This window comes from Hyla sarda, chromosome 1, assembly GCF_029499605.1.
Source record: "Hyla sarda isolate aHylSar1 chromosome 1, aHylSar1.hap1, whole genome shotgun sequence".
Classification (NCBI taxonomy): domain Eukaryota; kingdom Metazoa; phylum Chordata; class Amphibia; order Anura; family Hylidae; genus Hyla; species Hyla sarda.
Genome location: NC_079189.1, coordinates 550730150 through 550744232, shown reverse-complemented (window position 1 = coordinate 550744232; position 14083 = coordinate 550730150). Strand labels below are relative to the sequence as shown.

Below are 14083 nucleotides of genomic sequence, written 5' to 3'. Positions count from 1 at the left end.
TTTTAATAGTTCAGATATTTACGCACTCGGCGATACCAAATATGTATATAAAATATTTTTTAACACTTTTTGGGGGTGAAATAGGTAAAATGGGACAATTTACTTTTTAATTGGGGGAGGGGGGTTGTCACATTTTTTTTACTTAATTTTTTTACTTTGATTTTTACACTTTAATATTCCCCATAGGGGAATATTTATAGCAATCACTCGATTGCTAATACTGTTCAGTGCTATGTATAGGACTCAGCACTGATCAGCATTATCGGTCATCTTCTGCTCTGGTCTGCGGGAAGGCAGATCAGAGCAGAAGACGCCGGGAAGGCAGCGGAGCCAGGTGAGGGGACCTCTGTCTGCCGTGCTGGATGATCGCATCGCGGGGGCAGCGCTGCGGGCGATCCGATCATCCATTTTAGTGACCGCGATGCTGCAGATGCCGTGATCTGTATTGATCAAGGCATCTGAGGGGGATCGCGGGTGTCCGGCATTACGGGCGGGTCCCTGCTGCGATCAGCAGCCGGGACCTGCCGCGCATGATCCGGGCATCGCTCCGATGCTCGCGGTTATGCTTAGGACGTAAATGTACGCCCTGGTGCATTAAGTACCACCTCACAGGACATCCATTTACGTCCTCCGTCGTTAAGGGGTTAAAGGAGTACTCCGCCCCTAGACATCTTATCCCCAATCCAATGGATAGAGGATAATATGTCTGATCCCAGTAGGGACCCCCACAATCTCTGTGCAGCACCCAATGTTTAGTTAGAATGCGGGCGGCTGGGGTCGTGACTTCACGGCCATGCCCCTCAAGACCCTCACACCAGGCCCCCTCCTATAGACTGGCATTGAGGGGGTGTGGCGTGACATCACGACGGCCGCCACCCGCTCCAGGTGTTTGGAACAAAATTGTCCAAACTCTGGGGCAGCGGGGTAGCCCTTTAAGTATTGCAGGTTTTCTTTCAATGGTTGACATAAGCACTGTTTCTGAAGAGGTATTGCATGACCCAGATACAGTAACCATTCTCCTAACACTTCACATCACACTGTATCTAAATATCACACTTGTATTACAATAGACAATAGGAGTTCTTGAACATGGAAACCAATCAGATTCTTAACACAGATGTTGTGACTACATTTGTTACTATTAGCACCGACCATTGTTCTTTTCCGTAATAATGTTAATATGTGAGTCCTAATATTCTGTATAGAATCTATACTGAATGGTCACGACACCAACCTAGTAGCATGTTCAACCTACTTTGACCTTCAAGAGTGCATCGGTTTGTTGCAGCACAGATTCTACTAAGTGTAAAAATCATTTTCCAGAGAATATTGGCCCTTGCGGCCAGGATTGCTTTTTGCAGTTGCTGGTCATTATATTTAGGTACTATACAACCCCTGTAGCCTTATGTATTGCCCTGCTGAAAGTGTCCCTTGCCATAGGAGAAAGAGCTGCCACGAAGGGATAAACCTGGTTGACCACAATGCTTAAAGAGTACTTATCACCACAAAAACTTTTTATATTTTGTTGATCAATGTATTAGAAACAACTTTCTAATTACATGTGATTAACAAAAATGTATCTTTATATCTTTCTTTTTACTTTAAAAAGCGACCACTAGATGTCTCCCTGCATTTCCTGGCGCATAGAGTTCGGACTCATGCCGGCCTTGCACCCGGGCCACTGAAGAGCACAGCGCAGCTCCCTGCCTGGCAGGTAGGTGCTCCTGACCTGGCCAGCCATGTCATCAGGCTGTTCCCCCTTGCAATAGAGACGGCGCGCTGGCCAAATGTCAGTGTAGCGCAGGGCTGCACAGAAGAGGATCGGGTCTGCCTCTCCTGAGTCTGGGTTCTGTTATAGTTTCAATCTCTAAAAAAAAAACTACTAGTCCCACATAATCTGCATCAGCCTACAACATTGTTATTTTTTTATTACCTAAAATACTTTGAACATTCCATTGTTCTATTGCATTGTTTCAGCCTAACCCTAATCTTGATACATCACTTTAAAATAAATGCTGAACAGTTTTCTTTCTATATTCAGGCTGATACCTCCCACTCCACCATTCTAGTGTACGTCCGCAGAGGCAGTGAAGTGTTGCTGGGGTGAAACTATCACATTCCCCTGTCCGATACCGTCCAACATGTCCAACCAACCGGCATCAAAATTGAGACGCTGAATGATTGTAAACTGTCCCATTCAAATGAATGGGATCAGCCCTAGCATCAGTTTCCCTCCAGTGCATGCCGGAGGGAAACTCTGTCGGATGCCGAACATATGTGAACCCAGCCTTACTGATCCTGGTTTCCTATTTTTAGTCTATTAACCCCTTAACAACCTGTGCCTTATATATAAACAGCGTGGCCCTGCGGCAGGTCTGTGCAGCAAGCTCAAGAGCTGAGCTCGCTTCGCATACGTTCGGTCCTGGCTGCTATCAGCAGCCGGGACCTGCGGCTAACACCGGTAATCGGGCCGGTACTGATTGGGATCATCTCAGGGAAATCACGATGTCCCGATCAGCTGAGAGGCTCGCCGTCCGATCAATTCTTCAAGGCTCCAGTCAGCCTCAGCAGGCTGGAGCAATGGAGTACTGATAACACTGATCAATGCTATGCTATGGCATAGCATTCAACAGTGTATGCAATATAAGGATTACATGTAATAGTCCCCTATAGGGACAAAAAAATTGTGTAAGAAAAAAAAATGTATAAATGTTATTTAACCCCTTCCCTAATAAAAGTTTAAATCACTCCCCTTTTCTTATAATATGTCCGAACTTTAAAAATATGTTAATTCAGTTGCATGGTTGATGGCGCATACGTAAAAAAAAAAATACCAAAGTCCGGAATTCCATATTTTTGGTCACTTTGTATACCCTGAAAAATTTACAAAAAAGCGATCAAGAAGTCCCATCAAAACAAAAATTATACCGAAAAAAACTACCGATCATGTCGCAAAAAATGAGCCCTCACACATCCCCAAATATGGAAAAGTAAAAAAGTTAGGGGTCAGAAGAGGACATTTTTAACCCTTTAAGGATGCAGGGTTATTCAGTTTTTGCATTTTCGTTTCTTCCTCATCATCGTCTAAAAATAATAACACTTTAAATTTTGCACCTAAAAATCCATATGATCGCTTATTTTTTGCGCCACTAATTCTACTTTGTAATGACATCAGTCATTTTACCCCAAAATCTACAGTGAAATGGAAAGAAAAATCATTGTGCGACAATATGGAAGAAAAAATGCCATTTTGTAACTTTTGGAGGCTTCCGTTTCTACGCAGTACATTTTTCGGTAAAAATTATACCTTATCTTTATTCTTTAGGTCCATACAGTTAAAATACCCTACTTATCTAGGTTTGATTTTGTATTACTTCCGAATAAAATCATTACATGCAAGAAAATGTATACGTTTAAAATTGTCATATTTTATTTTTCCATATACGGGCGATATCAGGGCTCATTTTTTGTGCCGTGATCTGAAGTTTTTATTGGTTTCTATGTATTCATTTTCTTTATGGTATAAAAAGTTACCAAAAATACTCTATTTTGGACTTTGGAATCTTTTTGCGCGTACACCATTGACCATGCGGTTTAATTAACAATATATTTTTATAATTCGGACATTTATGCGATACCACATATGTTTATTTTTATTTACACAGGTTTTTTTATTGGGAAAAGGGGGGTGATTCAAACTTTTATTAGGGAAGGGGTTAAATGATCTTTATTAACTTTTTTTTTCACTTTTTTTTTGCAATGTTATTGCCCCCATAGGGGACTATAACATGCAATACATTGATTCAATACACTGATCACTGCCATTGCATTGCAATGGCAGGGATCAGTGTTATCGGCGGTTGATTGCTCAAGCCTGGATTTCAGGCTTGGAGCAATCAATCACCGATCAGACGCGCAGGAGGCAGGTAAGGGACCCTCCTGTTGTGTTCTAGCTGATTGGGACATAGCAATTTTATCGTGATGGTCCGATGAGCCCGACTGAGCTGCCAGGAAGCTTTTACTTTCACTTTAGATTCTGCGATCAACTACGTCACCGCGTCTAAAGAGTTAATGCCGGACATCAGCCCAATTGGCGATGTCCGGCATTAGCCACGGGTCCTGGTATAATGCGCGCTCACTTGCTGAGCGTGAGTCATACCTTGGGAGCCACATATGGATGTTTATAAACGTCCATATGCGTCAAGGGGTTAAACATGCAAATTTTCATACAAAAAGTTATAGAAGTAAAACAAAATAAAACCTACATAATTTGGGTATCGTTGTAATCATATGGACCTACAGAATAAACATAAGGTGTCATGTATACTGAAAATATGTCTGCAAAGATTCAAAAGCCCCCAAAAGTTACAAAATGCAGGGTTTTTTTTATTAAAATTTTGCCCCACAAATAATTTTTTTTTATTTCGCTGTGGATATTGTGATGAAATGATTAATGTTACATGATTGATATTACAATTGCTGATGCAAAAAACAAGCCCTTATATGGGTCTGTAGGTGGAAAATTGAAAGCGTTATGATTTTTAGAAGGTGAGGTGGAAAAAAAGAAAGTGCGGGGGGGGGAGTGCTGGGGCCCGGCCCCGGTACTTACCTCCCTCCCTGAAGACCCGGATACCGGCGATGAAGACAGCGGCGGCGGCGACAGGTGAGTTCCTCTTCAGCCGCGGTCGGGCCCTTTACAGCAATGCACGTCGCCATAAAGCGACATGCATTGCTGTAATGGGACCCTGTATACTACAACTCCCAGCATGCCCAGACAGCCCTTGGCATGTGGGCATGCTGGGAGTTGCAGTTTTGCAACATCTGGAGGTCCACAGTTTGGAGACCACTGTCCTTCCAGATGTTGCAAAACTACACATCCTCAGCATGCCCTTACTGTCCAGGCATGCTGGGAGTTGTAGTTCTGTAGCATCTGGCCCTTCAGCGTTGTGGTTTTGCAACAACTGGAGGCACACTGGTTGGGAAACTTTGTCTGTTTCCTAACTCAGTGTTTCCACACCCGTGTGCCTCCAGCTGTTGCAAAACTATAACTACCAGCATGCTCTGATAGACTGTAAATGCTGGGAGTTGTAGTTTTGCAACAGCTGGAGGTCCCGTCCCCCCCTGTACAGGGTACATTCACATGGACAGGGGGCTTACAGTGAGTATCAGGCTGCAAGTTTGCGATGCAGCAAATTTTGCGCGGCAGCTAAAACTCGCAGCGGGAAACTCGCTGTAATCCCCCGCCCGTGTGACTGTACCCTAAAAACACTACACTACACTACACTAACACAAAATAAAAAGTAAAAAACACTACATATACACATACACATATACACAGCTCCCCTCCCCAATAAAAATGAAAAACGTCTGGTACGCCACTGTTTCCAAAATGGAGCCTCCAGTGGTTGCAAAACAACAACTCCCAGTATTGCCGGACAGCCGTTGACTGTCCATGCATGCTGGGAGTTTTGCAACAGCTGGAGGCACCCTGTTTGGGAATCACTGGCGTAGAATACCCCTATGTCCACCCCTATGCAAATCCCTAATTCAGGGCTCAAATGCACATGGCGCTCTCACTTTGGAGCCTTTCGTATTTCAAGGCAACAGTTTAGGGACACATATGAGGTATCGCCGTACTTGGGAGAAATTGCCTTACAAATTTTGGGGGGCTTTTTCTCCTTTCACCCCTTGTGAAAAGGGGAAGTTGGGGTCTATACCAGCATGTTAGTGTAAAAAAATATTTTTTTTACACTAACATGCAGGTGTTGCCCTATACTTTTCATTTTGAAAAGAGGTAAAAGGGAAAAAAGACCCCCAAAATTTGTAATGCAATTTCTCCTGAGTACGGAGATACCCCATATGTGGGTGCAAAGTGCTCTGGGGGCGCACAACAAGGCCCAGAAGGGAGAGTGCACCATGTACATTTGAGGTGATTTGTACAGGGGTGGCTGATTGTTACAGCGGTTTTGACAAACGCAAAAAAAAAACCACATGTGACCCCATTTCGGAAACTACACCCCTCACGGAATGTAATGAGGGGTGCAGTGAGAATTTAGACCCCACTGGTGTCTGACAGATCTTTGGAACAGTGGGCTGTGCAAATTAAAAATTTTGTACAGCCCACTGTTCCAAAGATCTGACAGACACCAGTGGGGGGTAAATGCTCACTGTACCCCTTGTTACATTGCTCAAGGGGTCTATTTTCCAAAATGGTATGCCATGTGGGGGTTATTTTGCTGTCCTGGCACCCTAGGGGCTTCCTAAATGCGACATGTCCCCCCCCCCCCCCCATTTCAGCAAAGTTTGCAAATGTGACTCCTTCTCTTCTGAGCATTGTAGCGCCCCTGCAGTGCACTTGACGTCCACTTATGGGGTATCTCCATACTCAGAAGAGATGGGGTTACAAATTTTGGGGGGTCTTTTCTGCTATTAACCCTTGCAAAAATTTTGGGGGGAAACACACATTTTAGTGAAAACAAATTTTTTTTTTACATATGCCAAACTGATGAAACCCCTGTGGTGTATTAAGGTTCACTTTACCCCTTGTTACGTTCCCCAAGGGGTCTAGTTTCCAAAATGTGATGCCATGTGGGGATTTTTTTGCTGTCCTGGCACCATAGTGGCTTCCTAAAAGCGGCATGCCCCAGAGCAAAATTTGCTTCCAAAAAGCCAAAATGTGACTCCTTCTCTTCTGAGACCTGTAGTGCGCCAGCAGAGTACTTTTCACCCCCCATATGGGGTGTTTTCTGAATCGGGAGAAATTGGGCTTCAAATTTATGGGGGTAATTTCTGCTGTAAGCCTTTGTAAAATTGTAAAATTTTTGGGAAACCAAGCATTTTCGGTAAATATATATATATTTTTTTTACATATGCCAAAGTGGGGAAACCCCTGTGGGGTATTAAGGTTCACTTTACCCCTTGTTACGTTCCCCAAGGGGTCTAGTTTCCAAAATGTGATGCCATGTGTTTTTTTTTTTTTTTTTTGCTGTCCTGGCACCATAGGGGCTTCCTAAATTTGCTCTCAAAAAGCCAAATATGACTCCTTCTCTTCTGAGCATTGTAGTTCGCCCGCAGTGCGCTGCAGGTCAGCTTATGGGGTACCTCCATACTCAGAAGAGATGGGGTTACAAATTTTGGGGGTCTTTTCTGCTATTAACTCTTGCAAAAATGTGAAATTTGGGGGGAAACACACATTTTAGTGAAAAAAAATTTTTTTTTTACATATGCAAAAGTCATGAAACACCTGTGGGGTATTAAGGCTCACTTAATTCCTTGTTACATTCCTCAAGGGGTCTAGTTTCCAAAATGGTATGGCATGTGTTTTTTTTTTTTTTTTTTTTTTTTTTTTTGCTGTTCTGACACCATAGGGGCTTCCTAAATGCAACATGCCCCCCAAAAACCATTTCAGAAAAACATACTCTCCAAAAACCCCTTGTCGCTCCTTCGCTTCTGAGCTCTCTACTGCGCCCGCTGAACAATTTACATATGAGGTATGTGCTTACTCGAGAGAAATTGGGCTACAAATATAAGTATACATTTTCTCCTTTTACTCCTTGTAAAAATAAAAAAAATTGGGTCTACAAGAACATGCAAGTGTAAAAAATTAAGATTGTGAATTTTCACTTTGCTGCTATTCCTGTGAAACACCTAAAGGGTTAAAACGCTGACTGAATGTCATTTTGAATACTTTGGGGGGTGCAGTTTTTATAATGGGGTAATTTGTGGGGTATTTCTAATATGAAGACCCTTCAAATCCACTTCAAACCTGAACTGGTCCCTGAAAAATAGTGAGTTTGAAAAATTGGAAAATTGCTGCTGAACTTTGAAGCCCTCTGGTGTCTTCCAAAAGTAAAAACACGTCAATTTTATGATGCAGACATAAAGTAGACATATTGTATATGTGATCCAAAAAAAAATTATTTTGAATATCCATTTTCCTTACAAACAGAGAGCTTCAAAGTTAGAAAAATGCAAAATTTTCTTTTTTTTCATCAAATTTTGGGATTTTTCACCATGAAAGGATGCAAGTTGCCACAAAATGTTACCACTTTGTTAAAGTAGAATATGTCACGAAAAAACATTCTCGGAATCAGAATGATAACTAAAAGCATTCCAGAGTTATTAATGTTTAAAGTGACAGTGGTCAGATGTTCAAAAAACGCTCTGGTCCTAAGGTGTAAAATGGCCTGGTCCTTAAGGGGTTAAAGGGGTACTCCGCCCCTAGACATCTTATCCCCTATCCAAAGCATAGGGGATAAGATGTCAGATCGCGACACTCCCGCTGTTGGGGAGCCCAGGGATCCCCACTGCGGCACCCCGCTATCATTACAGCACAGAGCGAGTTCGCTCTGTGAGTAATGACGGGCGATACAGGGGACGGAGCAGCGTGACATCATGGCTCCGCCCCTCATGACATCACGGCCCGTCCCCTTAATGCAAGTCTATGGCAGGGGGCGTGATGACCGCCACGCCCCCTCCCATAGACTTGTATTGAAAGGGGCGGGCCGTGATGTCACAAGGGGCGGAGCCATGACGTATCGATGCTCCGGCCCCTGTATTGCCCATAATTACGTGCAGAGTGAACTCGCTCTGTGCTGTAATGATAGAGCAGTGCCGCAGCGGGGATCCCGGGCTCCCCAGCAGCGGGACTGCGGCGATCTGACATCTTATCCCCTATCCTTTGGATAGGGAATAAGATGTCTAGGGGCGGAGTACCCCTTTAAGGGGTTAAAGGGTTTGTCTCATCTCCGGAACAGTTTTTTTTCCCAGCCACTTCTGGCCTGTTTGCGGCCGCTGGAGGGGGTGGGTGAAGCAGCCGCAGTGGGGGGAGATACACAATTTGCATTACTCCATTAGACTTTATGGGGAGTTGCCCATATGGCATATACCCAGAGCTACATAAACAGCAAAGCTCATGGAGCGGCGCCATTTGGGTAACTCTCATCATTGGGACTTACACATATTGTGTAGCTTACTTCAGCTGCTTTTAGCAAACAGGCCAAAAGGCCTGGGCTCTTATTATGCACAATCACTGGCTCTGCCTCAGAACAATTCACAGTTCTGTCTCCTGCCTCAGTTCTTACTCTCTTGGTCTATATCTGACTCTGTTGCTCACTCTCACTTTTTCAGGATAACCAACTGCACTGACCTGCACACACTTGCCTCAGCAAGTTACCAAAGTTACAGTTTCTATTGTGTGTCAGAAAATGTCAGCCCTATGTCATTATCACCTACCAGCCCTATGTCATTATCACCCCTCCTTGCAGCTCACAGACCCCTTCCCTCATCCTCTTCCCACACAGACCTGTATACTCCTGCTACTTTTTCTATGGGATCAGGATAAATCATAGTTATACACCTTTATTGAGGCTGTGTTCACACATTGCATTCTTTTACTGCATATTTTTCTGTTTTTGCCATCATTTTCTCAATATCGTGGAAACAGCCAAAATGCAGTAAAAATGTGTTTTTATGTGCACATAGTCTAAAGCCTTAAAGGGGTACTGTTGCGAACGATGTTGGAGCCGGTGCCAGGAGCTCGTGACATCATAGCTGCGCCCCCTCATGACATCACATCCCGCCCCCTCAATGCAAGTCTGTGGGAGGGGGCGTGACGGCTGTTTGTTCCAAATGCTGAGCAGCAGAGTGCCCCTTTAAAATCTCAATGAAACACATAAATTGTGATTATAGGTCAAATCACTTTCACCTGAAGGCAATATTCTAGATTTCTCAAAACATGCACTTTGAATAAGAAAACAAATCAAAACTACTTTTAGTGGGAGACCGGAAGAAGGGCATCATCACTGTGTGTGAAACCGCCGGTGGTCGCCTCTGAGCGCCCCACGCTATACATGTCTACTGAGCTGAGAGAGAACCGTTAAGAGGAGCTGGATATTCGCTACCCGTGCAGTGAGTGCAGGATTACTTTTTTCTACTGTTGTAGTGTGAACTGACACCAACCCACCTATGAGTTTCATCTGTTTAGGCTTCTGGTTGCTGGAGTCTGACCAAGAAATGATGTTGTTCTCATTGGGTGAATTAAACTACCCCACTCTCTTTGCAAAGCCAGAGGATTCATAGGAAATATAGTCGGGATGACAATTTAAGTTTTGCTCTGAATCAGAAACATGTTCAAGACTTATGCCTTCATTACCAGCATAACAGGTGAGTACAAGGCACACACAAGAACCTCTACATTATTCTCTCGACAGTCTATGTTGCAATATCTAAGCAAAAAATAATAATCCTGTAGTGCTTCTTTTTAAAAGATAGTAGCCCTTTAATCATTATTCCCTGAAGTTATAAAGCTTTAGGGGGTAAAAATTCAGGGGTAACAATGACCAAGCTTGAAAAAGGGCCTGCACCGCTGAATGGACTGATTTTGTAATTAAAGGAGTTATCTGGCTAAAAAACTTATCCCCTTTCCACAGGATAGAGAATAATTGTCTGATCATGGGGTCTGACAGCTGGGACCCCCTGCAATCTCCATAACCGGGCCCGTGTCATTTACCGCTCAGCCAATCACTCAACCAATCAATGACCCTGGTGAATAGCTTAGCGGGTGCCACTGCTGACACCAGTCTGTCTCAGAAGGTGGCATCCAAAGCACTTAGCAGGTTGAGACTGACCCTGTTCTGGAGTACGCAGGGGATTCCAGTGGGCGGACCCCCACAATCAGACACTTATCCCCATCCTGTGGATAAGGAATAGGTTTATTAGCTGGAAAACCCCTATAAGCCTCCTGCATGAAGTTGTATTTTGTTACATTACAACCTTGAAATACTGCTGCTTTCACATAGAGACATATACGGTAGGATATGTGTGAAATTTGGTGGATGAAATTAAGCCACACTTACAGATGCCTCAATATGGAACCATTTTCCTGCAGGTACAACGTGTTATGTTCCTCTCTACACCATATTGCAGTACACAGAGTAGCAGGGGACTCCTTGTGCCACTGTACAGCCTTTTAGCAATGAGGCCTAGGGGGAGAGATCTCCCCAGAAATATTTACCTCTAGAAATAGGACATGAAAAATACCCGAAAGCTGTGATGGATTATAGAAATGACCATTAGCTGATGTGATCATTGGCTGATGTGATCAATCATTGCTGCTAAGTCAGTGACCTGTTGAAAGGCGATTGAGTCGGATGAATTACCTGAAAGGCGATTGAGTCGGATGAATTAACTATTTACTGAAATATACTTAGCAAATAATTGAAGCAAATAAGAATGGTTTGTGTGAAAATTATTAAACAGCAACAACAATTATGACCCTTGCAGCAGGTGTATAACTAATGATGTGTTATTATTGTGCATAATGCAATGAAATGTAATACATTTACTTTCCTAACCAAATCTACATGACAAATATTATGCCCATCAAACTCTTCCGGAGAGCATACACTTCCAGTCTCTCATATTACCGCAGTCAATTACTGGATAAGTAGAGTAATTGACATTGGTTAACCAAGACTTTCAACATTATTGTATTCACTTTACTTGTGAAATAATAGGTATGATAATTGAATTTGAAATGCATATTAAAGCACAGAAAATGTTTAATTTTATCCTTTCTAAATGTAATCTATCTCTATTGTTGCAATTAAATTAGAGCTTGCACAGACGCTCCGTGCAACATTAACATTATGTTTGTGAATAGAGGCTTGTCAAGTAAACACTCATATTTTGTGCTGCCTTCCATGTCGTTCTGGTAACCATGGATCTGTAATAACTAAAGTACTAGCTTTCCTGAGCAAGGAACCATTCTTTTGTTCATTCAATGTCGACACTGTATTTAAGGTAGAATTTATTTGATTTCATATTTAGTTTTTTGTTTTTTCTTTCAACTTATTTTTTAAGTTGTTGCCTAATGAATATAATGAAGCAAATATACATACACTGTGTTGTACATAATAGGCCATAGTCACTGAAGTTAAATAATAACACTACTGAAATAATGCTACGGTTGATGTATACTTTGGCAACTTGACAGAATAGCATTATTCTACTGCATTGCACTCATGAGAGATCCATTGATTTCAATGGACCAAACAGATTTCTAATCGTGACTACATTCAGCCCATTCCTATGCATATACAGTTTTATTTTAGAACTCAAAAGTGTTGCCATATGTGTTTTTGACTCCTTCAAACAAATTACACTTAGAAATCAACCAAACTTAGTTATTAAACCAGTGTGCACTAAACCATTCTGCCATTTTACATACGTATACCACAACCATAATGTAGTGTCCCATGTGAACCTCTTTAGGACTCAGGATGTACCTGTCTGCTCTGGCTGCTTGGTTTTTGGTGCACCAGGACGTACATGTACATACTGAGTCTCATCAGGACTATGAAGCGAGCACAGGAGCTGTGCTCGCTTCATAGACTGTGGGACCTGGATGCTATTAGCAGCCAGGGTCCCGCTGGTAAAGGTTGACATCAGCAAACATTAACCGCCATTAACCCTTTAGATTCAATACTGATCACAGCATCTGAAATAAAAGGGGGGCATACAGAGACTCATTGGACCACCCTTTCTGCAAACACAGGGGTCCGATAAGTAAAGATGGCAGCTCCTCTCACCTGCTCCCGGCCAGCTGAGGTGATCTTCTCTTATAGTCTTCCTTTTGCCATTCTAGAGAAGCAGATCGCAGATAACACTGATCAAAGATATATCTATGCATAGCACTGACCAGTATTAGCAATCACAAGATTGCATTAAATAGCCGCTCCCCCAATTAAAAAGTAAAATTTTCCCCCTTTTCCCATTTTACAAATAAAGAAATGTAATAAAAATAAACTAAACATATTTAGTATGTTAAAGGGGTACTCCAGTGTGAAATTTTTTTTTCAACTGGGGCCAGAAAGTTAAACAGATTTGTAAATTACTTCTATTAAAAATCTTAATCCTTCCAGTACTTATCAGCTGCAGTATGCTCCACAGGAAGTTCTTTTCTTTTTCAATTTATTTTCTGTCTTACCACAGTGCTCTCTGCTGACACCTCTGTCCGCGCACTAAATCAGGTTCTAAATATCTGAATATGTGATGCTAATAGTGTGTGCCACATTTTAAGCAAATGTGGTCCAGCTAAATCAAAAAAGTGGTGCTACATATTTTGAATATACCCCCACTGTGTAAGATGTAACGTGAAGAGCACTTAGTACAAACAACCCCTCCCCCCCCCCCCCAAGTTAAAAAATTGCAGTCTTCTTTTCAGTTTCCCACCATATATAATATTTTTTGGTTTGCATTTTATGGTTAAATGAAGGTGTCATTACAAAGTACAATTGGTCATGCCAAAAAGAGTTATGGATTTTAGAAGCTAAGGAGGAAAAAACAAAAGCCAAAATGGGCTTTCAAGGCCAAATGAGTGAAATGTACAAGCATTACAGAAAATATCCTGTTTGAGAGATATGAGGTTAGTAATCCCCATGTGCCGGCTTTGTTTTGATAACTGCTGCCCTTGGTTATGACACACTGAGGATCCACTAAGGTGGTCACAGATGTTCAGTTCAACCACAGTCTCTTAAAGAGTGTCTCTCATGATCTTGCTAAATTTTATAATCCTCCCAGTACACTGCTCCCATCATGATAAACCACCCCCTGCCTTTATTTTTATTATTTGTTAGTTTTCTACCTTGATATTGCTCTGTGTTTTCTGCTCAGCCTCATTCAGATTCACAGATTGGGAAGGGGAGTTACCCAGCAGGTGAGACATCTGAAGCCATACAGGGGAGAACTTCCTCCCTCACTCTGCAACACACCGCCCAGAGCAGTTCAGTGTAACATAAGCTCTGATTGGATAAGGCTGCACACACACACCCTCAGCATTTCCTGATTTTTAGACTTCTGCCAGGCCAGCAGGAGTCCAAAGTGTGCAAAAGATGGCGGAAAATGTGCTCTGGACAAGTAGGGAGACACCTAGTGGCAGCTTTTTTAAACACAAATAAAACATAGAAAACTTCATTTTTTAAACAAAGTACATTAGAAAGATTTTTTTTTATTTACCATAAGGAGTGCAATAGCAAAAATGTTTTTAATGAGAGGTATTGCACAGAGAAGAAAATAACAGAAA

The 14083-nt window shown here is 42.4% G+C and overlaps 1 long non-coding RNA gene across 1 annotated transcript in view; it reads left to right on the top strand.

The window, feature by feature from the left end:
* The first annotated feature begins 1620 nt into the window (after window positions 1-1620).
* The window catches only part of LOC130311345 (uncharacterized), a 159858-nt gene continuing 147395 nt past the window's right edge, over window positions 1621-14083 (top strand). Inside the window, exon 1 of the long non-coding RNA XR_008859753.1 lies at window positions 1621-1714. This is a non-coding gene — a long non-coding RNA (uncharacterized LOC130311345). The remainder of the gene's footprint in view (window positions 1715-14083) is intronic.